A 24,622-nucleotide genomic window follows, 5' to 3' on the forward strand; every position below is an offset into this window, starting at 1 on the left:
TGTTTATAATTTATTTTCTATGAGTTCTGCAGTAAAGATTAAATAGTTCCGCATGCCATACAGAATAAAATTAATTCAGCTTTGAAAGATCATAATATCTTTGTGGAAATTCCAACTGAAACTTGTTGAAGCTATTTCACCTTATTTCCAAGTATTAATGGACTTTGATAGTCTTAAATGGATTTTTTTGGCAGGCAAGGATCCTGCTTAGAAAACTGCATATTTGATTCCTTGCCTGTACTAATCTTCAAAGTCTCCTGTTCTTCTTGAACAAATCACAATAGTTCTGGTAAAAAGATAGTTGATAGGCCAATATCACCTTACAGTGATACCTGTGCATGACACAGTAACGCTGGAGAAATCAGTGTGGTGAATCTTTCTTTAATGAGTGGTTTAAAATTGCAGGTTGTGAATCAATTGCCATGCTCGTGGCTTTAGTGCTTTTCTCCCCTTTGATCTCGTTGGAAAAGGAGTGAAGCAATATGTCTAACCTCTATCGCACACAATCATGATCTTTGCTGTTGCCTCATTCTGTGTTTCTCTTCCAGCAGCAGAAAGAAATTAGAGCTGCAAAAAGTGGTCATATTGTGCTTTCTTCTCCTTGAGTCCATCCATCAAAATCTTAAGCAAATCTCACAAGTCGGCCTTGGCAAGATCCCAAATCAAACAAGGGTTATAATGAGCATTACAAAACATATTGCCCTTTGCTTCAGTCACTGATCTCTGGCTTCGGTAGCATAATCCATTTCACCATTTTGGTTTTGACCAACCAACTTGATTACAAAGATGGTTTTGGACCTTGTATTTCCTCATGGATAGAATTGAAGTGTACATGTGCAAGAGAAGTGCATACTCAACAGTCGCTGCAGTTTACCCACTGATGTTTATCTGTTTAATATTACACAATGTATGTGCAAATTCCCATTTGTACATTAACTTTATTATTGGTGTCAGATTAAGGTAAGTGCAATATCAAGGAGGATGTCAGTAATCATCTGTTGGCAGTTATAGGTGTATGCACATGGTTTTAAAACAGTAGGATCAAGACAGACAAGTGAAATATATACCAACAGATCAATCAACATTTCACTTGAAAATTAAACCTACTAATCCAAAGGCTTCAGGGCAAGCTCCTTTGAAAAACATTTATAAATCAGCTCTGATACTGACACATAATAGAGAGACTAAATACAATAACTAGCTTTTGAGCTAATATTTAGCAAGAACAATGAAGTATGTACACAGTAGCACTTTCAATCATTTCCTTGTGTTTAGTTGTAGTCAGGAGAGCATTTCTAAATTCTATTTGTTTATTTATTGAACTGCATGTTAAAGGGTCGGCAGCCTAGAGATGAAAATGCTTAGGGCTTGGGAGAACTGCACACATATTGCATGGTTTGACAGTAGCCCTCATCGGGCAGACCTTTTGTATCCTTGATAAAGAATCAAATACCTGGGCAAGATGAGTGGTTTCCTCCAAGGAGACTAGAAAAAGAGTGTGGCTGATACAGAAGTAGTTTGTATTATACTATGTACAAATCTTTGTTCTGAAATAGTGGAAACACATTAATCTACCACTGGGGAATCATTGATTAAGGCAAGGAAGAGGGCAGAAATGTCAACAGTGAAGAAATAGTAGGGGTTTGAAGTTGTCCTATAATCAGAACTCCTTGGCTAATAATCAGTTGGGATATCTTAGTTTAATCAAGTTTAAAACCCCAAATCTTCCCTAGTCTTTTCATCCCATAATCAGCAACTGCTTCACAAACACCAAAATCAAAATTCATGTCATGTAACCATTGCAAGACCACCTACCCCTATAGCAACACCATCATATGTAAATGTTTGAGATAGCATTGTGGTCTTAAAAGTTTTTGAATGTGTCGACACACTATTTGTCATACTGTGTGCAGAGGATTTTCCATTATGTAAGTTTCAGTCTTTTCCATTCCTGATGCATAACTGGACTGTGGCCCTTCTATCAATCTGGGAAGAGTGGGCTCCAGTCATCACTGGATCTCCTGAATTCCCCATCAATTTGATCTTCCATCCTGTTGAATATGAAGGAGATTGATAAGATTACATCCTGCATGGTTTTACTATTTGTTTTCTTGTGATAGGTGTCTGCAGGTGAAAGATAATTCTCAATGTCTTTCTGAGAGTTTGCCACTATCTCTGGAATCTGGGTTGCACTGGAGTTTGTTCTGTATTCCAGCATCTCCCCACAGCTACCAGCAGCACTTCTCTACTTTACCCTCAAAATCAAATGGACTTTTCTTGTGGCAGTTACAGTCCATTCAGAACCCAGTGGAAATGTCTGTGCTCCTAAATTTATCTGGCAAGGTGCATAAAACAAATCTACACTGGCAGGTCACCTATTTTAAGGAAATAAAGTCATGTTAAAACTGGACAGGTGACCAGTTCATTCAACAGCTCTTTGATTTTGCTTTACACTATTCCAGTGTCTCTTTTACACATCCACGCTGGTTGGTAAAATTGTTTCAGCAATGGAGACTTTTGTACAGACTGTCTTTGGTCCCCTAGGGAAGGGCTGGACAACAGATGCATCTGCATGTCACACTAAGGCACGTGTGATCATTGAAGCAGTTTTCACACTTTCATTGTGTGGAGGAATCAGGTATCAATTGTTCAAGTAATATAAGTGGACCAGAAGCTCTGAAGAGTTCTTCATGTATATCAATTGCCTGTCCACAGGAACTGCTCTCTTGTTTTTGCTACTGTAATGTGCATTTCATATCTAACATAGCACAATGATGGATCTTGAAAAACTTGATTTGATGATAGATTATCAGGTTAGTTGTAAGGTGCCTGTCAGTCTTGAGATATCTGAACCCTTCAATGTTGTCTCAATACGTGTTTATACATATATACAGAAGTTGCTTAAATTTAATTTTAATAATCTAATGGTAAATTCAATCTTTAACTGAGTGTATTCTTTAAAAAGACAGCTTTGAATGTGAATTCAGGTTATAACTCTATTTACTGTTCTGTCTGTATAATTTGGTCTGAATTTAAATACAACATAGGGCTTTAATTTGGTGGAAATTTATCTAATCCAAGGTGATGGTGAGAATGATATAATTGACTATTGTATCATTCCAGAGCTCGAAGAGAAGTGTAGGGACAGGGAACTAATTGATAATTAGTACTTAGTTTGTTATTATGAACCAAGGTGCAGTGATAAACTTTGTCTTGCATGCCATCCATACATCACATCAGTACATCGAGGTAGTACAGAGAAAAAGCAGCAACAGAATGCAGAATATTGTTTTACGGTTGCAGAGAAACTGCAGTGCAGGTAGACAAAAAGGTACAAGGCCATGATGAGGAACATTGTGAGGTCAAAAGTCCATCTTCTTGTACAAGAGATCTGTTTAAAAGTCTTACATATAACAGCAGAACTGGTGTCGCATGAGATGGCCAGAAATTGGTCCGCATTCTTTTACAGTGAATAGGATGCAGCTGTTTGCAAATCAATCACTGCAAATCTTATAACAACAAATGCACCTCTAAGGTATTGAAATAGTTGTAAAGCTTTGTTGGACATTCTGAGATCATAAGGTGAGCTACTTCAATGCAACTCATTCTTGATCTACTTCACAATACCCAGCAGATATTCCTGCTTAATTAATATAGGGGAAAGGCAGTTTGGGCTTGGCTGTGCCATCTACTACATTTAGTGGACCTTTTCTAAGCTAATATTCAAAGTTCAAAGTAAATGTATTATCGATGTACTGTATATATATGTTATAATTTTCTTGCAAGTATTTACAGGAAAATATATACATTAGAATTTACGAGAAACTATGCATAATCATTCAAAGATTGACAAACAACCAATGTGCAAAAGAAAAAAAACTGCAAATACTGAGAACATGCGTTGTCAAGAGTCCTTGAAAGTGAGTCTGTAGGCTATAGAATCAGTTCAGATTTGTGGTGATTGAAGTTATCCATGCATATGAAAATGACACAGAATCATACCCTAGTATAAGTTAATGGATGCTAAAAAAACTATTTGAAACATAGTGGATTTACTCTACATATGGCTCATTCAGTCCAATAAAAAATGCACATTTTTCTATTGCAATTTAATAGTTGCACTGTTGTCCATAAACACTGCCTGTTCAACTCCAACGTCTGGAAAATATATCAAATACCTGTGCATTCATACAAATGCAAAACGTAGTACTGTATCTGTCACTCATTATTGTTCTCTCCCTGTGCTTGGCTTTACTAACTCCAGTAGAACTAAACATCAGGGAGGTAGCTGATATGATAATGTTCATTTTGTGATACTGTCCAAGATGAATTTCCACCCCTTCGTCTGTAATAAACATGCTTAGAACAGAGGTTTTAACATCGAAAGAGTTAACTTTGAGCTTGAATATCTGGAAGGTGTTATTTAGTCTCATCAAATTTAGTTATATACTGCTGAAGTGCTACTGTACCTGTTAGTCTCAGAACTTTTAAAGCACTCAAAGCAAAGGTTGTCTGCCCATGTCTGGAGCTGCTCTGAACATCAAAGGACTCCAACCTCTTTGTCTCATCTTTAAAGTCGAGTGAATCCTGTTTCATCCCCTCATAACAGTGCGAGCTAAAAGCTAGCAGGTGACATCATCAAAACAAGTCTGCACTCGGAATGAAAATCCACGAATCGTGTGAATAGTCAACAGGGTAAGCAACTTGTTCCAGAGTTTAAAAATGGGAGCAATTAATGTCACTTGGAATGTTATCCACTAAAAATCATGTCAGTACATGTTACAACTGATCTTCCTGCCATAAGCTTACTATTTATGTACAGAATGCAGTCCTAAGTATCACCAAATTTGAACAATTTCTAATAAATCACATTGAAAACAGTAGCATCAGTAACAATGGGACCAAATATGGAATTTAAATAAAGCTGCCCTTATTTGGCACATTACCACGTATCAAGACAATTGCATTCAACAAACTGCATTGAAATGCAGTGGATGATTTGCTGGTACTTTGCACAAAGGGGGAAATCTCATAAACTCATTTTTTTATATTTACAGTCACTTATGACAGAGAGGGAAGCCTTTCAGCCAACACTTGGCCTCAGAGAATCACATCAGTCCCATTCCTCCATCTATTGTCTGGTAATTCATTATCAATCTCTGCTTGATCCTCTCACTTCACACATAATAGGAGCAATTTAAGGTAACCAGTTAGCCTACCTTTGGGAAGAGGCATGGGAAACTCATGCGGCCACAGGAAGAACACACAAACTCCGCACAGGCAGCACCAGATGTTAGGAATAAACGTAGGTCATTGGAGCTGTAAAGCATCAGTACTACCCGCTAAACAACTCTGCTGCCAGCTAATCTCCTCTTTGTGATGCCCATTGAGGCAGAAATGCTTATCGTGTTTCGAGAACAACTCTGCCCATGATTGAATCTTTAAGGTCAAATTGAAACAGGTAAGCAGGACCTTAGTTAAACAGCACATCTAAAAGAGGAACATCTGACAAAACAACACTCACTCAGTTCCTCATTAAAGTGTCAGCTGAGATTAGCCCTGGACTGGCTTGGAATCCATAATGTCTGACTCAGAGGTGAGAGGCTACTACCTGGGCTCAGCTAACAGTTAACGCACCATGAAGAAAATAACTACGATTTAATTTTTTTTTAAATGCACCGGACAACCAGGCTATCAGCTGGCTCTTTTAAAATCTTGGAACTTGGGAAACATCTTTGTTCCTGAAGTCTATTTACTTAGCAGCAACATCATAAGCGGGGCATTTTGCCAAGTTTCATTCTTTCCTCAGTTTGGTCTTTAAATATGGATATGTTTGCACTTGTTGCATGGAAATCTCACCCATTTTGTCCCGCCCAGGAAATAGTGACCAGAAATAAAAAGCTTTCTCAAGAGTAAAAAAGAGGAGGCAAAGGAAAAAGTATTCTCAGATGCTCACACGAAAACAGACAGACAGACGCGCGCGCGCACACACACACACACATCCTCCCTCTCGAATTCAATACACATCTTCACACATATCAATTATAGACACTTAGAGCTTTACAACACAGAAACAAGCTTATGGCCCACCATGTCCATGGTGACCTTTGTAAAGATTAGCTTTATTTGTCACATGCACTTTGAAGCATACAGTGAAATGCATCGTCTACGTCAAATCAAATCAATGAGTATTGTGCTAGGTGCAGCCCCACAAATATTGCCATGCTTCCAGCACAAACATAGCACATCCACAGCTTAGGAACCTTAACTCATGTGTCTTTGAAACGTGGGTGGAAACCAGAGAACTCGAAGGATGCTCATACAGGTTTGGGGGAGAACGTGCAAACTCCTTACAGACAGTGGCAGGAAGCAAATCCTGATTGGTGATCACTGGTTCTGTAAAATGATTGCACCAACAGCTATTCTACCTCTGCCCCATTATAGTTATCTATTCCAGTCCCTTTTATCTGCATTTGGTCTCCAGCCTTCTATGAGTTTGCCTTTAGTGCTTGTCCAGATGCTTTGTAAATGTTGTGAGCATTAAAATGAGTTACGTAAGTTTGGAAGTAGCTGTTTGGTTTACCATGCCTTATAACTTAGCAGAAAGAAAAGATGCAAAGTAAAAAACACATGGAAAAATTGCATTAAGTATTTCTCGCATGTACTATATATTTTTCACAATAGTAGCTAGTATATTTCAATACATTACTTTTAATATATGATAGTGGCAGCAATTTATGCTTTGTTGAATTTCCACATTATTATTAACCAAACCATTGCTTGATATACCAGCATTTATTTCACGCATAAATACTTGCACACAACAGGCGCAGTAATCTATCTTGTATTGCCAACAGTGAATGTAAATTTGGGTACACCTCAACACCTCAATATACTCAATTTCATTGGCTTCATTAACTTCATTGATCAAAGATAAGATACTCCTCAATACCTTTCAGCCATACTAACCATCAGGCCTGCAGAGGCAGGCACCTCCCAGTCTCCACCCAGCTAACAGGAGTCACCTGCACCATCCGGGAAGTGGAAGGAAGGCAGTGGATTGGATACTTTGCCCGTAGCAGTGCTCGTGCTCTGTACTGGATTACACTGTGGAATTCAGGATCCTCATGTTGGAGAGCAGCTGGAATGCAGAAGAGCTGCTGGCCCATTACCATTACAACCTTTCAGAGTGCTCGAAAGATGAGCTGCCTACCCAGGAGAAGCCCACTGTCCTGAAACATCACTCTAGCCCTCTGAATTGACAAATGTTTAGTGGAATGACCCTCCAAATCATTCCCAGAACAAATTCAGGCTGCAGGACCCACATCAGCTACATTTTCAGAACCTATGCAATTAGGAAGAGCTCTCTTAACCTCCCGAAGAGCATGAGCATTGGTGGAGAAACAACTTGTGCACTTACTGTGGAGCTACCAATCACCCACACGTCAAATGTCCATTGCAACCGGGAAACAGCACTGCCAGTTTGAGACGAGGGTCCTTCTATCTGGTAAGCTCCACCGGGCCCATGGCCTGACTCACTCTCTCTGTCCTCCCTCGCATTCCGATGACTCTATGTACACAGGAGGCTCCGGTGGATTCCGGCGCAACAAGCAACTTTCTGGACCGGACTCTGTGTGCAGCTTGGGCTCCTACCGAATCTATATCTTACCCCTTCTGCTTCATGGCCATTGATGGATGTCCCATGGGGTCTAGGTTGATCAGAGTCTGCACATGGCCTGTGCACATGAGCATGGGAGAGCACCATGAGTCTATCCAATCCCTCCAGATTCTCCTCTCATCTTGGGTTACCCCTGGCTCTCCACTCACGACCCTCACTTTCACTGATCATCCAGTTCACTGCTGAGTTGGGGACCCACATACTGGACCACAGTAAATACAGACATTGCCTGTAACCGCAATTGACTTCACCTCGTAAAACCAGGAAGATGGAGGAAACCCTCAATCTCACCGAACTCCCAAAGGAATACCACAGCTTAGCCATCGCCTTCAGTAAAAAGGAACCCAGCACTCTGCCACCTCACAGACCACACTACTACACGATTAACCTCCTCCCGGGCACCCCCCTTCCTGAAGTTGTCTGTTCTCCCTTTCCCCTCCTGAGACCCAAGCCATGAAGGACTACATCGCTGAAGTGCTACAGCATGGCTTCATTTGACCACCCTAGTACCCAGCCAGTGTAGAACTCTTCTGTGTCAAGAAGAAAGATGGGGGTCTTCATCTCTGCATTGACTGTCATGGACTCAACAAAATCAACATCAAGAACCGTTACCATCTCCCCTTGATGGATAGTGCATTTAAACCACACTGCAGGGCCCAGATCTTCACCAAACTGAATCTAGGGAGCGTGTACAATCTGATCTGCAATGGCCATGGGGATGAATGGAAGATGCTATTCAAAACACCCACTTGTCACCACGAGTACTCAGTGATGCCTTTCAGACTTTCCAACAGTCTAGCCATTTTCTAAGCCTTCATCAATGATATCCTCTGAGACATGCAACAAAGGTATGTGTTTGTCTACTTTGAAGACATCCTTATCTTTTCCAAGGACCTCCAAGACCACATATGTCACATCCAATCAGTCCTTCAGCGCCTTCTCTAAAACCACCTGTATTGCAAGTAAGAAAAATGCCAGTTCCACACCACAGTCATTTCCTTTCTGGATTATGTGTTTTCACCCCAAAGCATAACCATGGACCCAGAGAAAGGGCATGCCATCATTGAATGGCCCCCAACTGTATTCCTTCAAATAGCTAGAGTGCTTCTTGGGTTTCTCTAACTTCTACAACCAGTTTACCAGCAACTACAGCCAAATCGCTGCTCCTCTCACCTCCCTCACCAAGTGTCCTACCTCGCCGATAATGTGAGGTAAATGACTTGGAGTTGCATACAGGCTTCTGAACAGTAGCAAAGATGTGGTCTACAAATTACAACAGGAGATAGAAGATCCATGATAAAAATACAATGTCATGATAGTCATGAGGAATTTCAATTTTCAGGTAGACTGGGAAAATCAGGTTGGTGCTGGATCCCAAGAAGGGGAATTTGTAGAATGCCTACAAGATAGCTTGTTTGTGTAGCTCATGGTTGAGCCCACTAGGGAATCAGCTATATGGACTGAATGTTGAGCAATAAACCAGAATTGATTAGAGAGCTTGAGGTAAATGAACCCCTGGGGTTAGTGATCATAATATGATAGAATTTACCCTGCAATTTGAGAGGAAGGAGTTACAGTCAAATGTATCAGTATTACAGTGAAGTAAAGGGAATCACAGAGGCATGAGAGAGGAACTGGCCAAAGTTGAATGGAAGGGGAGACTAGCAGGGATGATGGAGTTTCTGGGAGCAATTCAGAAGGTGCAAGATAGATACATCCCAAAGGAAAAGAAATATTCTAAAGACATCATGATGTAACCGTAGTTGATAAGAGAAGTCAAAGCCAACATAAAATCCAAAGAGAGCAAAAATTAGTGAGAAGCTAGAGGATTGGGGTACTTTTAAAATCCAACAGAATACAACTAAAAAAGTCACAAGGAGGGAATAAGATGGAATATGAAGGTAAGCTAGCCAATAATATTAAAAAGAATACCAAAAGTTTTTTCAGATACATGAAGAATAGATATCAGACTGCTGGAAAATGATGCTGGAGAGGTAGTAATGGGGAACAAGGATATGGCAGACAAATTGATTGTACTTTGCATCCGCCTTCACTGCGGAAGATACTAGCGGTATGCTGGAATTTCGAGAGTATTGGGGGGTGGACAGAAGTATGTGAGGTTGACATTACTAGGAACAAGGTGCTTGGGAAACTGAAAGACAATAGATGCAGGAGTAGGCTATTCGGCCCTTCGAGCAGGCACTGCCATTCACTGTGATCATGGCTGATCATCCACAATCAGTACCCCGTTCCTGCCTTCTCCCCATATCCCTTGACTCCGCTATCTTTAAGAGCACTACCTAACTCTTTCTTGAAAGCATCCAAAGAATTGGCCTCCACTGCCTTCTGAGGCAGAGCATTCCACAGATCCACAACTCTTTAGGTGAAAAAGTTTTTCCTCAACTCCATTCCAAATGGCCTACCCCTCATTCTTAAACTGTGGCCTATGGTTCTGGACTCCCCCAACATCGGGAACATGTTTCCTGCCTCTAGCGTGTCCAATCCCTTAATAATCTTATATGTTTCAATCAGATCCCCTCTCATCTTTCTAAATCCCAGTGTATACAAGCCCAGTCGCTCCAATCTTTCAACATATGACAGTCCCGCCATCCTGGGAATTAACCTCGTGAACCTACGCTGCACTCCCTCAATAGCAAGAATGTCCTTCCTCAAAATTGCACACAATACTCCAGGTGTGGTCTCACCAGGGGCCTGTACAACTGCAGAAGGACCTCTTTGCTCCCATACTCAACTCCCCTTGTTATGAAGGCCAACATGCCATTAGTTTTCTTCACTGCCTGCTGTACCTGCATGCTTACTTTCAGTGACTGATGAACAAGGACACCTAGATCTCGTTGTACTTCCCCTTTTCCTAACTTGACACCATTCAGATAGTAATCTGCCTTCCTGTTCTTGCCACCAAAGTGGATAACCTCACACTTATCCACATTAAACTGCATCTGCCATGCATCTGCCCACTCACCCAACCTTACCAAGTCACCCTGCATTCTCATAACATCCTCCTCATATTTCACACTGCCACCCAGCTTTGTGTCATCTGCAAATTTACTAATATTACTGTTAATCCCTTTATCTAAATCATTAATATATATTGTAAATACCTGCAGTTTCATCACCGAGCCTTGCGGTACCCCACTAGTCACTGCCCGCCATCCTGAAAGAGACCTGTTAATCCCTACTCTTTGTTTCCTGTCTGCCAACCAATTTTCTGTCCATGTCAGTATCCTACCCCCAATACCATGTGCTCTAATTTTGCCCACTAATCTCCTATGTGGGACCTTATCAAAGGCTTTCTGAAAGTCCAGGTACACTACATCCACTGGCTCTCCCATGCCATTTTCATAGTTACATCCTCAAAAAATTCCAAAAGATTAGTCAAGCATGATTTCCCCTTCGTAAATCCACGCTGGCTCAGACCGATCCTGTTACTGATATCCAAATGTGCTGCTATTTCATCTTTTATAATTGACTCCAGCATCTTCCCCACCAGTGATGTCAGGCTAACCGGTCTATAATTCCCTGTTTACTCTCTCCTTCCTTTCTTAAAAAGTGAGATAACATTAGCTAGCCTCCAATCCTCAGGAACTGATCCTGAATCTATAGAACATTGGAAAATGATTACCAATGCATCCACGATTTCTAGAGCCACCTTCTTAAGTACCCTGGGATGCAGACCATCAGGCCCTGGGGATGTATCAGCCTTCGGTCCCATCAGTCTACCCAACACCATTTTCTGCCTAATGTGAATTTCCTTCAGTTCCTCCGTTACCCTAGGTCCTCTGGCCACTATTACTTCTGTGAGATTGTTTGTGTCTTCCCTAGTGAAGACAGATCCAAAGTACCTGTTCAACTCATCTGCCATTTCCTTGTTCCCCATAATAAATTCACCCATTTCTGACTTCAGTGGCCCAACTTTGGTCTTAACTAATTTTTTCCAAAGGTTTGAGAGTAAATAAATCATCTTGACCAGATGGTCTACAATGAAGGGTTCTGAAAGAGGTGGCTGAAGAGATTGTGGAGGCATTAGTAACGATCTTTCAAGAATCAATACATCCTGGCATGCTTCTCGAGGACTGGAAAATTGCAAATGTCACTCCATTCTTCAAGAAAAGAGATAGAAAAAAGGAAATTATAGGCCATTTAGCCTGACCTTTGTGGTTGGGAAGTTGTTGGAGTCAATTGTTAAGGATATGGTTTCAGGATACCTAGAGGCACATGATAAAATAGGCCAAAGTCAGCATGGTTTCCTTACGGGAAAATCTTGCCTGACAAATCTATTGGAATTCTGTGAAGAAATAACAAGCAGGATAGACAAAGGAGAATTAGTGGATGTTATGTACTTGGATTTTCAAAAGACCTTTGACAAAGTTCTGCACATGAGGCTGCTTAACAAGTTAAAAGCCCATGGTATTACAGGAAAAGTACTAGTATGCAGAGAACATTGGATGATTGGCAGGAGGTAAAAAGTGAGAATAAAGGAGACTTTTTCTAGTTGGCTGCCAGTGATTAGTGGTGTTCCACAGGGGTCTGTGTTGGGACTGCTTCTCTTTACATTATATGTCAATGACTTGGATGATGGAATTGATGGCTTTGTAGCCACATTTGTGGAAGCAGAGGGGCTGCAGTAGGACTTAGACAGATTGGGAGAATGGGAAAAGAGGTGGCAGATGGAATACAGTGTCAGGAAGTGTATGGACATGCATTTCTGTAGAAGAAATAAAAGCGTAGACAATTTTCTTAATGGAAAGAAAGTTCAAAAGTCCAAGGTGCAAAGGGGGCTTGGGAGTCCTTGTGAAGGATTCCCTAAAAGTTAACTTGCATGTTGAGCCGGTGGCGAGGAAGGCAACTGCAATGTTAGCATTCATTTCGAGAGGATTAGAATATAAAAGCAAGGATGTAATGTTGAGGCTTTATAAGGCACTGGTGATGCCTCATTTGGAGTATTGTGAGCAGTTTTGAGCCTCTTATGTAAGAAAGGATGTGCTGGCATTGGAGAGGGCTTAAAGTAAGTTCTTGAAAATTATTCTGAGATTGAATGGCTTATCATATGAGAAGCATTAGATGGCTCTGGGCCTGTATTCACTGGAATTCAGAAGAATGAGGGGGGATCTGATTGAAATCCATTGAATGTTAAAAGTCCTCAATAGAGTGTATGTGGAGAGGATGTATCCTATGGTGGGGGAGCCTAGGACCAGGGGATAGCCTCAGATTAGAGGACGTCCATTTAGAATGGAGATGAGGAGGCATTTCATTATCCAGAGAGTTGTGTATCAGTGGAATGAATTGCCACAGGCATTTGTGGAGGCCAAGTCTTTATGTATATTGAAGGCAGAGATTGATAGATTCCTGATTAGTCAAGGCATGATCGGTTCTGGGGAGAAGGAAGAAAATTGGGGCTGAGAGGGATATGGATTAGCCATGATGAAATGGTGGGCCAAATAGCCAAATTCTGCTCCTATATGTTATGGTCTTATAACTGGGTCTGCAGTCATGGATCATGGTTTCGAGGAACTCAAGAAATGCTTCACCACTGCTCACATTCTCCAACATCTGAATCCCTCTAGACCTTTTGTGGTAGAGGTGGATGCATAAGATGTGGGTGCCGGGGCCAGCTACTTCCAGCAAGAACTGGAGAGGAAGACACACCCATATACCTTCTCACCTAAGTTCAACTCTACACATTGCCATTATGGAGTAGGAGACAAGGACCTACTTGTCATTAAATGGGCCTTGGAGGAACGGAAACATTGGCTGATGGGAAATACTAAGTCTTTCCTGATCTGGACTGACCTCCAGAAACTCATATTCATTCAACAGAACCACCAACTCAACCTATGCCTCTGGACCCTCTTCTTTGAGCAATTCAACCTTTACCATCTCCAAGAATGCTAAGGCAGAGGCCCGATTGTGATAGTTCAACTCAGCTGAAACAGAGATTGACCCTCAGCCCATCATTACCTCCTTGCAGATCTTCACCCCCATATTGTCTGGGACCATGAGAACCAGATCTGCCAGGCCCTACAGCATGAACCTGCACTGACTGACACACCTGGCAATTGGATGTACATGCCAGTGAACATGCACTCCAGTAGACCCACTCCTCACGCCTCCCCAGCCATCCAGGCACATGGTGGACTCTGGGTTTTCTGCAACAGTGGTTCTAGTGTCCTACCATAATCACAGGTCATTGCTGCTTGCCCTCAATGTGCTCAGTCCAATTCTTCCAACCAGTGGCCTTCTGGGCTCCTGTGGCCCCTGCTGGTCCCTCAACACTCATTGTCCCACATCACTGTGGATTTCATCACAGGTTTGCTGCCTTCCAATGGGGCCACAGTGGTCTTGCCATTGGTGGGCCAGTTCTCCAAGGCAGTCCACTTCATTGCTTTCCCCAAACTTGGATTGAGACAGCGGATCTGGTTCTCCAACATGTAGTTTGCCACTATGGCTTCACTCGGGACATTGTGTTGGACCAGGTCATTTGTGTTGGACCAGTCTACAATTCATCTCCCGCTTATGGCGAGCTTTCTACTCCCTCCTCCATACCTCACTGAATTGTTTCTCTGGCTATCATACGTAGACTAATGGTCAATCAGGAAGAGCCAGTCAGCAAGTAGAGAAGTTTCTGCGATGCTTTGCTGCCTCTAACCCTTCCACATGGAAGAGGTACCTGCTTTGGGCCAGGCCGTCCTAATCTACACACCTCCTCTGCCATGGGTATGTCAGCTTTTGAAATGCTTCATGGCTACCAACCTCCATTGTTCCCCACAAAGGAGCCAACAGTGGAGGCCTTGTCCATCGTGGCCTTGGTTCACTGCTCCCAAAATGCTTGGAAGAGGGCACAGAGGGCCATCCTAGCTGCCAACCATGCCTACTGCCACCAGGCCAACCACTGGCAGCACCAGCCAGTCAACTCTGGCCTAGGGACAATGTCTGGATGTCCCCCTATGATCTGCCCCTGCTCATCGACTCCCACAAGCTCTCGGCTCAGTTCATTGGTCCCTTCAAGATCACCTATCGAATTAATCCAGTCACTTACCATCTCCAGCTGCCACCATCCCTGACGATCACATCTTTCTTCCTTGTGTCCTGCCTCAAGCCCATTGTCCATGGATTACTCAACCCACCTGTGCCTGCAACTTCAGAACCTAGGATGGTACAAGGTGGTTGAGCATACAGAGTTCACCAGTTGATGGATTCACGTAGTCATGGATAAGTTGTGCAGTATCTGGTTGAATGGGAAGGGTACAATTGGGAGGACAGGTCTAGGGTGCCGTCCAGTTTCATCTTGGATCCATCATTGATCAAGGTAATCCACTGAACTCATCGGATCATCATGAGCTGAGGGGGGAAGGGGGTGGGGGTAGTCCTGTCAAGGCTGCACAGGCTGGCACCTTCCATTCTCCACCCAGAAACAGCTAATGGTGAGTTTTATTCTTCCTTTACTTCTCCCTCAGAGATATTGCTTGGTATCTTTCTCAAGTTTTATTTATCATGGGAATTCAGGGAAATTTATGGATAAAAGTGCAATTCTACTATCGACTGATTTTGCTTATACCTTACAAACAATTTCCGGTACAGTAGCCACTCAATTGCTGCATTGCAATAGACACGTTGTAAGCTTCCATATTAATAGATTTTTTATTGTGTGTCTTCATCTTCTGTTTCAGGCATGCAGATGATTTTATATATGTTGTTTTACTACCAATGAATTCAGGCAATTGTGAAGTTTGCTTCAGAGTCCTAGGAAAGCACCTTAAAGTAATCAAATCAATAATTTATAAAATTTCTTCCTTACATTTCCATCTCTCATTCAGTGAGAGAGTACTAATAAACAATGTTTATATTTGGCATGTGCTTGTCAAGAGTTTGTGTTATTCAACATTGTAATTAGTGCATAATTTCTTATAAAACTCAAGGTGTTACACATTTTCCTCAATTAGACAATGGAAGGCAAGTAACAGTGTTGAAATGAAAAACAAAGGACAGGTAAGAGCAAACACATTGAAGCTGACAGTAACATTTACCATGTCATGCCTCAGCAAGCAAGCAAGAGGTTTGCAAGAGGCTGGAGCTTTATCGAAGTCTTAAAGTATTGGAGATCCTAACCAAGGGGACAGAAAGGGAACAGTCATGTATGATAAAGATCAAAGGAAGACTGCAGTGTTGTCTAAATACTGAGATTAACTGTTTGCCTGCTAGTCTGAAAATCCCTCGGTTTTGATCATTCAGTCTTTTCCAGTCTTACTAGCTTTATTAGTTGTGAAAAAATTACAGGGAGGAAGCAAAATAGTTCTGATTTTTGTAGAGATAATGCTATTAAATCACCCTATGCAGTACCCTATAATCTCCTAAATTCATTGAGTCTGTAATGACATTTGCACATTCAAAACAAAGACAAAGGAAATGTTAATAACTCACAATAGGAAACTATAATTGAAAGAAAGTCATGATTTTGAAGCACAATTTAATCTGAGTTAGCTAGTCCTGAGGCATTCATATGTCAAAGTCAAACTATTGGGGCACCTTAGATGTTGTAATATCCTTTGCATCATTGATGATTGTCAAGCAGAGTGATCTAGTGGCATCCATCCTCTTTCTTGGCAAAACCTACTTCACATGATATATCTATCCAAACACTAACCAGGATTGAGGCTGTTTAGCTTCAAAGATCAGGCAGGTCTGTGCATTTATATTCTGGTAAAAGGAAGTGTTTTCATATTCTTAATCTTCCAGGGTTAATGAAGCAAAAATTGACCAAACCATTTGCTTAGTGCAATTGCTAACCAGTAGTTCCTGTTGACAGAGAGTGGATATCAGGTAAGGCTAGAATTCTGAAATCTTCTGAAATCCATTGCTAATAATCTTGCAGATTTATTGTAGTTAGACATTCAAAGCTGCATTGTAGATTTCAGGAGGGAATTTCAAAGCTTTACACATATAAAGTTGAAGGCATTGATGTAGTGTTGAGATTAAGAACAAAAGGCTAGAACTGCTGAACACAAAGCTCTTGGGGAATGGTGGTGTTGGAGGATGTTACAAAGATAAGCAAGTCATAGCAGTATTTAAGCTCTGAGATGAGAAGTTTGAAATTGAGGTATGGATAAAAGAGTTGATATAATAAGTCAGTAGGCACATGGGAAGCTCATATGCCAATTATTGACAAAAATAGTCCAGTTTTCTACAGTGTTTTGATATTTATGTGAATAATTTCAGGTTGGACAATGTATTGGTGGGCTGTCAACAACTATGGTACTGAATAGGAATCAATGCCTTCAAGGCTGAATAAGGATGGGAGAAAGAAAATCTTTGAAGAGACTTCGTTAATACAATTGAACAAATTACCTATCAAAATATGAGTCGTTTTGAAAGGCAAATGTTTAAACTGAGCAGATACATAGGAAAAAATGAAGAATAATCACAAAACAAGTGAGATCAAATTTAAGTGATTATGTTTATGGCTTACCATATCAATAACTCAAAGATATATTTGGAAGATAAATATAGTTGCTGCTACAAACTTAAAAACTATTCAGCAAATTATTAACACCAGCAGTGAGTCTTGGCATTGTAGGAGTAGTGAGAAAGGGAAATATGACAAACCTCCTTTCAAAGTAATTCCTACAAGTTTCAGAAAAGCCACACTTTTGGAAACTGCTTTTGATGACAGGTTGGTCAGTTAACAGACACAGCTCAGAGTTCTGTCGAATTACACACTCATTCCTTCTTTAATTGTAAAAGTTAACTCCAGCATTCAAACTCCACTTGCCATCTATTCAGGTCCACGTTAATCCCTGACAAAGTTAAAGCTTTTGTGGGTGATATTAAAATAAATAAAAATAGGCATCTGTTAGTCTCGTGAGACCATGGATTTGAACCTTGGAAGGTTTCCAGGGCCCAGGCCTGGGCAGGGTTGTATGGAAGACCAGCAGGTGCCCATGCTGCAAGTCTCCCCTCTTCATGCTACTGATGTTGTCCAAGGAGCATTATGAAGGACCCCACATACAAACTCTTCCCCCTCCTGCCGTCTGGGAAAAGGCACCAAAGCATTCAAGCTCTCACGACCAGACTATGTAACAGTTTCTTCCCCCAAGCTATCAGACTCCTCAATACCCAGAGCCTGGACTAAAACCAACTTACTGTGCCTTTTGTCTTGCTTATTATTTATTGTAATGCCTGCACTGTTTTGTGCACTTTATGCAGTCCTGGGTAGGTCTGTAGTCTAGTGTAGTTTTTGTATTGTTTCATGTAGCACCATGGTCCTGAAAAACATCTAGTTTTTACTGTGTACTGTACCAGCACTTATGGTCAAAATGACAATAAAGAGTGACTTGACTTGGAAGGGCATTAGGGCCGATACAGCTTGGCACCAGTGTCGTCGCAGAGCAATGCCTTGCTCAAGGGTACAACACGCTGCCTCAGCTAAGGCTTGAACTAATAACCTTCAGATCACTAGACCAACACCTTAACCACTTGGCCACGTGCCAACATGGATGATATTAGGACATTGAAAATAAAACAAAACCCTCCAGATGTTGAAAATGTGAAATAAGAAGAAACAAAATGTTTGGAACAGTCAGCAGGTCAGGCAGCATCAGTGGATAGTGAAATGGAGATTGTGCTTCAGGTCCAGGACCCTTTATCAGGACCGGGATAGGATGAAGTCTTTTGAACTTGAACACTATCTCTATTTCCTTATCTACTGATGCAGTCTGACCTGCTAAGTGTTTCTAATATTTTCTTTTTTTATTAGCATTAAGATATTCTTTGAACATCAGCTATTTTCTTTGTTCCTTTGCTTTTATGCTTAACCATATGTCAATTATTATTTTGAATGGTAATTTAACTCTTGACTCCCAAAAATTAACCAACTCAGATCAAGCTGTGCATTCCAAAATCAAGACTTAATTGCAACTGTAATTTACTGTGACTTGCTATTAAATATCCTTGCTTTAAATATGCAAGGAAATGAAGAAAGATCATTGTAGACTCAAATTAATACTTACACAATTTTTGTGTACTTTCAGAAAACAAAGCTCGCTGCATCAACAAATATCATCCTTAGCTTATGTATGAATCATGTGCCACATTCTTCAGTTTTTGTTTGCCATTTTCTTCATCAATGGAACAACATTTCCTTCCTTATTTTATGAAAAGTATTTAGGATTCCAGGGTGTATATGACAATGAACTTATCTACATCTAAATGTCTTTGTTAAATCCCTTAATTTCTTCTGCTGTCAGCAAAACAACATTAGAGAAGTAAACAATCAGCTTCCTTAGTCTTTCCACATGACTGAGAAAAATAATTTAGGCAAATTCAAAACTTTCCATAGAACTTTGCCAATGCCTAATTTTGGATGCAACCAGAAAATGTTTTAAAATAGATATTTCTGTGATGTAGAGTTACAGAAGAAGCACACATAAATTATTGCCATAAATTTAATATATGAGGTACAAAGTGACAAAATAAAAAAAACCTTCTCTTGGCTTAAAAAATAGCATCCACAATAAAACATTAGAGTGCAGCTTTGATACAACATAATCTGTTGCTGTGATACAGAACCACCATCGTCAAGGGCAACGAGATTCTAAAAATTGCCATCTCCACAATATGAAGTGTATCCCTGACAACGGTCTCTGAGAAGATCATATTCATTCTGGAAAAAAAGAAATCCAGCCCCACATCCAGGAAGACATAACAACTATTACCATGTTGAAAAGAGGTTTAAAGCTTCTTAGATCTCTGGGACATTAGATCACTGAGTCAATGGATGAAATATCAAAGTCCATCTCATTTCCCTCTATGATCTTAGTAAATGCATGATATAACCTTAATGGTGTTCATCAATTTCTGAATTAGTGGACAACATATCAAAGCAATATGTGGAAGCCTACAGTAATGTAAGACTTTGGGAGCAAAAGATCTAAAGTCAGATATTCCTGTCAAACATGCCACAATCTTCACATTTCCCACTTCTCATAAACTAGTCCTAAGGTATGGCTTTCTGAAAGAAATCTTGCTTAACAAATGTAATATAATTTCATCATTTATATTTTTGTTCCATCAACTACCTCCACGCCACCAAAGAACAGGGAAACATTAAAAAAAACATTTTTTGTGTGGTATTTATAAAACAAAATGACACTAAAGATCAACTTAGATGTAGGCCCAAATCACAACCATTAGAGTTCTGCCAGTAGTTACTGGTGGCATTCATAGAATTTCCCCATGAGAAGGCAGCAATCTGAAGAGGGCAGTTGTTTGCCTTCCAATCAGCAGCAGTAGTGTTTAGCTCTCTACAGAGCTCAGAGTCCATGTAGAACCTTTTGGCTCTTACATTGGTGGACAGACTCTAAAATCAACAATTCAGGCAGGTGTTTGCACTCCTTGTCAACTGAATGGCTGAAGAGACACTTTTGTTTTAGCTACAAGTGTACTGGGCTCCCAGATTACACTCATCATCAACAAGTTGTGTTCCCTGACTTCATTTATTTTTTCTGCAGAATTGTTTCGCTGTCAGTAGCAGAGTGTGAATCACAGGAATTAATTAATTCACTAAAATGGTGCCGGAGTGTGGTAAATTGTTGCAAGTTACTCTCCGCAGATCTACGTGTTACTTATACTTTAATTATTCTTCTCTTTTAAATCAAAATTCTATGACTCTAGAAATGACTGATCATGTTCTTTTATATTTACTTTTCCCTGTACTTCAGTGCACTGTTGTAATGAAATAATCTGCATAGACAGCACACAAAACCTCGGCATGTGACAATAATAAACCAGTTTACCAATTTTCACCCCACCAAAATGCTGTATTTCTTGGGGTTACAATCCATATCAAAATAACTGTAAAGCTGCATTACCAGCCTAACAAAGGTTGCTATCGGTCGGTATCCCTGATGCCTTCCCACCTCCAAGTTCAAGGCAACACTCTTGAAATTGTCATTGAAGTGCAATGGAGAGAACTTAGTGAGATTGTGGAACAATGAAGCAAAAAGTGATTTTAATAGCCAGTTAACAATTCTTGTTAAGATACCCATTTACTGCTGACTATGTGGCTGCTACTTACATTCAGTTTATATGTGTGTTGCAGATTGTACTCAGAAGCATGCTGTAAAAAAGATGTAAGGTTACAAGCTCAGGGCATCTCTTGAGCCTGTCCTTAGTAACAACATGGATACTGCTGGTTCACCATTTTCCCTTCATTACCACTTAAGGGAAACTAACAATGGGCAAAAAATACCCGGCTAATGTTGCCCATTTCCAAAGAATAAATGTTAGAATTTGTACGCTTTGCAGTGATGGCAATCAAAATAAAAATTTTAACTGTACAGCACAATGAAGCAAAATCACAAAACTGCTTTTAATATCCAGTCAATGATTCTTGTGAAGATACCTATTTACTGCTGACTATGACGTAGCTGCTACTTATATTCGGTTCATATATGTGTATTTTTATCTTACTCCCTTTCACGGTGTGTACCCTATAATCATCTGGATTACATCTGGAGCCACCATGCTGATTCAACACTTTGTTTTGTACTTTTGAAGATTTTCAATATGCACCACTGAGCTTTAAATGTTCTTATTGAAAAATAAAATTGAGCAAAGCTTACCAATACATTGGTGTAAAACGATATCTATGTATTCATACAATTCTTCATGCCTGTAATAGGTTTGATCTGAGCCTTAAATTCTGTCATTTTCTCTTATGAAACATCAAAATCTTTTTTCAAAGTTATGCTGCATATCCAATTCCACTATATACCTGTCTCTTACTTAATGTAATGGTCACCAAATCACAGAGCAAAGCATGGCCTGAAAGTAATACCTTACTTTTTCATTGCACAACATGCAAAACGCTGTTTAAAATTCAAGTGCATAAACCTGTCTTTGGTAGAAATGCAGACAAAAGTTTTGTTAACCGCTGTAGTTACATCTTTCTCTCTGTTTCTCCAGCAGTTCAAATGCCCCCACATAAAGGGAAATGCCCCCGCACAACAAGAAGGAACACTTAATATTTACAGACAACATTGCTAAATATCACTTCAGGCTACAGAATAAGTTGTTTTCCCTCACACAGAGTTTTTCAAATCATCCTTGTTGTCTGCATCAATGTCTCTGTGGATAGTGTAAACAAAATGTTGACCTGGGTGTCTAATCCCCTTGTCTAACTATAGCATTATACCGCAGCATCAAGCATATGATAAGTATCCATTAAGGGCTCCAGTCTTTCAGTCTTAAAACATGTTACAGCCACAAAGATCCCTCCTCCTGTGTTTTATTTTGCATGGAATCTTCAGACTTTTTCCATTGCCAGAAGGCTTGAGGATAGCCTAAGGTGTGACCCAGATGTTTCTGTCTGGGTCATACAGGGCAACAGGAAAAAGGCAAAAAATAGAGCAAGGAATTCAGGAGGTCATCTCTTGTACAGAAAATAGAACAACAACAACAACAAAAATCGCCCATGACCTAGCCTGACACAAGAGAAACTTTACAGATGTCTGTTGCTGTACAGCTGGGCTAACTAGCCAAACAGGTGCAACTTAAAAAACAAGGCTGGTGGGAAAGCCTTTATAAGATAACTTGGTAAGAATAATAAGCAGAAGCTGTGGGGATAGAGCAGCAATGTTAACTGCATCCCACCCAATGAATGAAGTTTGCTATTTCTGTCTGGCCGGTTAAGAGGGCATTGAATTAAAGGACCTTTGACTGGGTGGTGCATTCCACAAAATGACTATATGTCATCTAACTACATGTTTTTCCTCTATTTTCACAATTACAGTTTTCTTTTATTACAGATGGCAACTATCACCGATTTCCAGGGAAGATTAATGCCACAGGTGGCACACTAAATGCATGCGTACAAAGTAGAAAGGACTTTTCAGAATATATCAGCTAGTTTTCTTAAATGGACTGGCTCGACATGTAATTGTGGTCAGTTTTATCTGGAACATTCCACTCAGATAAATTCTTGTGAAGTAACCAGTGAGTTTGGTCTGTAAACTAAAAGGAATGGAATAGGAAAAGGGGAAGCAATTTCCTTGTCAGAAAGCAGGCTTTGGCTTTTGATAAAGTAGCTTCAAATTTTAGATATAACAGTAATATGCTAATTGACAGAGGCACTTCTGGGGCAAGTTAATGAGCAATGCATTGTATTTCCATCGTTATGGAAAACCTTCAGCTTATCCATATCCTCCACAAATATTTTAACAAAATTAGTCAATAATTAATTATTAAATATTCACCTCCCTTTAAATATTCTGTATGTGAGAATAAAGAAATCTCATCTGTGAAATGAACAAAACATTGTGATGTTTTACTGAAGAGTTCTTATAGAATGGAACAAAAATTAAAGGGGAAGACTTTTGAAAACTTTGGTAGTACATCAGTACCATAGACAATACAAATGCAGATAAAGAATGCCCAAGTTACACATGTCTTAAACATGAAAATGGTATGAAAAGCATCATAAATTTAAGATGGATTGCAGAAGAGTGAACTATTTCTTTGTAATTCTAACATTTAATAAGTGCTTCTTATTCTCCTGGTCATTCTATATAATGTCATCACAGTCTCCTCACAAAGATTTCTCCTGGCAAATATTTATGAAAGTATACATGCAAACCTATTACAAATAATTATGTTTATACATGTGTCTGTACCACATCCATCAAGTGCTATCCTGCTTTTTAACCTACATCCATATAAAATATTTTCAAAATATAGATAAAATTTAGAATGTGCTTCCCTTTTTCATCAATGAATTAATGCAAAAATCTGCAGACATTAGAAATCTAAAATAAAAGAAGAATGGAAAATACTGGAAGTACTCAGCAGGAAGGCAGCATCTATGGAGAGAGAAAGAGGCAATGTTTTGGATCAACTACTTTTTGTTAGAACTGGGAAAGACAGAGCAAATTAAGTTAATTTTCAGTAGGCAGGAAATAGATCAGCAGAGCAAAGGGAATGTCTGTGATTGGATAAGTTAAGCTTCTAGGGAGAACATCTACTTAGTCAGGTGTTTTCAAACATTAAAACATCCAACGTGAAGAATAAAAACCTTTTTTCACAGAAAATATTGAAGTAACTCAGCAGGTCAGGCAGCATCTATGGAAATGAATAAACAGTTGTTGTTTCTGGCTGAGACCCTTATTCAGGACTAGAAAGGAAGGGAGAAAGAATCTAGAATTGAAGGTGGGGGGAGGGGAAGGAGGACAAGCTAGAAACTGATTGGTGAAGCCAGGTGGGTGGGTGAGGAGGGGTTATGAAATAAGAAACTGGGAGGGGATTGGTGGAAAAGGTAAAGTGCAGGAGAAGAAGGAATCTGATTGGAAAGGAGAGTGGACCATGAAAGAAAGGGAAGGAGGAGGGCAGGAGGTGATGTAAAAGAAGGGGAAATGAAGAAGGGGGATCTAGAAAATTTACTGGAAGTTGGAGAAATTGATGTTCATACCATCTGGATGGAGGCTACTTAGACGGATTATAAGGTTTCCTCCAACCTATGAATGGCCTCATCACGACAGAAGAGGAGGCCATGGACCGACATGTCAGAATAGGAATGGGAATGGGGATGGGAATTGAAATGGTTGGCCACTGAGAAATTTCTCTCTTCACCACCACTGCTTCTTTGGTTTTTGCTCCTCCTGCCAATTTCTATTCTACTAAAATTATATTAATTCCCTCATAAATCTAAAGCAGGAATAGAGATTGAGCAAATCACACACACAAAGTGCCAGAGAAACGCAATAGGTCAGGCAGCATATAAGGATTGAAATAAACAGTTGATGTTTTGGGCTGAAATCCTTTGTCAGGACTTGACTTTTTTCTCCACACTTTCTGGTGAAGATGTTCCCAGACAGTCCAAATTTCTCTATCTATCTCAAGTCTAAACATTTGGTATTTTTGAAATACCTTAAAAAG

Source organism: Hemitrygon akajei, chromosome 18 (genome assembly GCF_048418815.1).
Source record: "Hemitrygon akajei chromosome 18, sHemAka1.3, whole genome shotgun sequence".
NCBI classification, from domain to species: Eukaryota; Metazoa; Chordata; class Chondrichthyes; order Myliobatiformes; family Dasyatidae; genus Hemitrygon; species Hemitrygon akajei.